Below are 2,500 nucleotides of genomic sequence, written 5' to 3'. Positions count from 1 at the left end.
GTGGTGGAGAGTCGGGTAAAAAAGTCGGAGCCGTGCACGCCATGCCTGTGCTTGCTCCACACTTCTCACCCTTCCCATCCCCTCGTACGGCCAACGACACCAGCCTTTGGCCGTGTCCGCTTTACTGTCACCGTCGTTTGTCCCGTCGTGGTTGGGGTTATATATATCGTTTTTCCCGTGTAACCGTGTGCCGACTGGTCGGGGGGTCACCCGTTGTTGAGACGAGTGCGGTCCTCCCCGGGCCATGTGCGGACACAACTTTCTTCCGTGCGCCGGCCGTTTCCCGGTTGAGACCGGGGCGACCTTTGCGAGACGTGTCAGATGCGATGATACCAACGCTAGTACCGTGCGACTGATTTTTGCCTGCGTCTCTGGACCCATTGGTGGTTCGTACCCGGACTGCCGTGGTGACCGTAGCCGGAGGCGTAGGGTCGTGCAGCCACTATGTCGCCTTTACCAAGTGAATCGGGAACCGTGGAATGAACGAGAGATCGGACCGGCAAGTGCATGCCTCTCACCGTCCTTTACTATCGCGTCTATCCCTGACAGCGAAGATCGGGTCTTCACTGCTCCCATGATATGAAGTTGCACACGACGACTGGGGATTCCAAGATTTCAAAAATTTTCAAAATTTTTAAAAGACGGCACAGCCGGGGCAGGTGCGGTCGCCCGTCAATCCGACGATCCCCACTACCCATCCGACCCCTAACATGTGTGCCGTTCTGGCCCCGGAAGGAATTTTCGACATTTGAAAAAAAAAAAAAAAAAAAAAAAATTTTCATCGGGCTTACCCGCGGCTGAGAAGCGACGTGGTCGTCCTCGATAGCGGGGCTACCGCATGCGATGGGAAATTTTTTTTTTTTTTTTTTTTTTTTTTTTTTTTTTTTTTTCATCGGGCTTACCCGCGGCTGAGAAGGGACGTGGTCGACCTCGATAGCGGGGCTACCGCATGCGATGGGAAAAAAAAAAAAAAAAAAAAAAAAAAAAAATTTTTCATCGGGCTTACCCGCGGCTGAGAAGGTACGTGGTCGACCTCGATAGCGGGGCTACCGCATGCGATGGGAAAAAAAAAAAAAAAAAAAAAAAAAAATTTTCATCGGGCTTACCCGCGGCTGAGAATGTACGTGGTCGACCTCGATAGCGGGGCTACCGCATGCGATGGGAAAAAAAAAAAAAAAAAAAAAATTTTTTTCATCGGGCTTACCCGCGGCTGAGAAGGGACGTGGTCGTCCTCGATAGCGGGGCTACCGCATGCGATGGGAAAAAAAAAAAAAAAAAAAAAAAAAATTTTTTTCATCGGGCTTACCCGCGGCTGAGAATGTACGTGGTCGACCTCGATAGCGGGGCTACCGCATGCGATGGGAAAAAAAAAAAAAAAAAAAAAATTTTTCATCGGGCTTACCCGCGGCTGAGAAGGGACGTGGTCGTCCTCGATAGCGGGGCTACCGCATGCGATGGGAAAAAATTTTTTTTTTTTTTTTTTTTTTTTTCATCGGGCTTACCCGCGGCTGAGAAGGGACGTGGTCGTCCTCGATAGCGGGGCTACCGCATGCGATGGGAAAAAATTTTTTTTTTTTTTTTTTTTTTTTCATCGGGCTTACCCGCGGCTGAGAAGGGACGTGGTCGTCCTCGATAGCGGGGCTACCGCATGCGATGGGAAAAAATTTTTTTTTTTTTTTTTTTTTTTTTCATCGGGCTTACCCGCGGCTGAGAAGGGACGTGGTCGTCCTCGATAGCGGGGCTACCGCATGCGATGGGAAAAAATTTTTTTTTTTTTTTTTTTTTTTTTTTTTCATCGGGCTTACCCGCGGCTGAGAAGGGACGTGGTCGTCCTCGATAGCGGGGCTACCGCATGCGATGGGGAAAAAAAAAATTTTTTTTTTTTTTTTTTTTTTTTTTTCAGCGGGCTTACCCGCGGCTGAGAAGGTACCGCGGGTATCATCGTACGTGGTCGACCCGATAGCGGGCTACCGCGGGTAAAGGGACGTCGACGGCCTCGGTAGCGAGCTACCGCGGGTCTCATCGTACGTGGTCGACCCGATAGCGGGCTACCGCGGGTAAAGGGACGTCGACGGCCTCGGTAGCGAGCTACCGCGGGTCTCATCGTACGTGGTCGACCCGATAGCGGGCTATCGCAGGTAAAGGGACGTCGACGGCCGTGCTAGCGGGCTACCGCGGATATCATCGTACGCGGTCGACCCGATAGCGGGCTACCGCGGGTAAAGGGACGTGGACGGCCGTGCTAGCGGGCTACCGCGGGTCTCATCGTACGTGGTCGACCCGATAGCGAGCTACCGCGGGTAAAGGGACGTGGACGGCCGTGCTAGCGGGCTACCGCGGGTCTCATCGTACGTGGTCGACCCGATAGCGGGCTATCGCGGGTAAAGGGACGTGGACGGCCGTGCTAGCGGGCTACCGCGGGTCTCATCGTACGTGGTCGACCCGATAGCGGGCTATCGCAGGTAAAGGGACGTCGACGGCCGTGCTAGCGGGCTACCGC

This window comes from Mytilus trossulus, unplaced genomic scaffold, assembly GCF_036588685.1.
Source record: "Mytilus trossulus isolate FHL-02 unplaced genomic scaffold, PNRI_Mtr1.1.1.hap1 h1tg001196l__unscaffolded, whole genome shotgun sequence".
NCBI classification, from domain to species: Eukaryota; Metazoa; Mollusca; class Bivalvia; order Mytilida; family Mytilidae; genus Mytilus; species Mytilus trossulus.
This window is presented reverse-complemented; position numbering follows the sequence as displayed.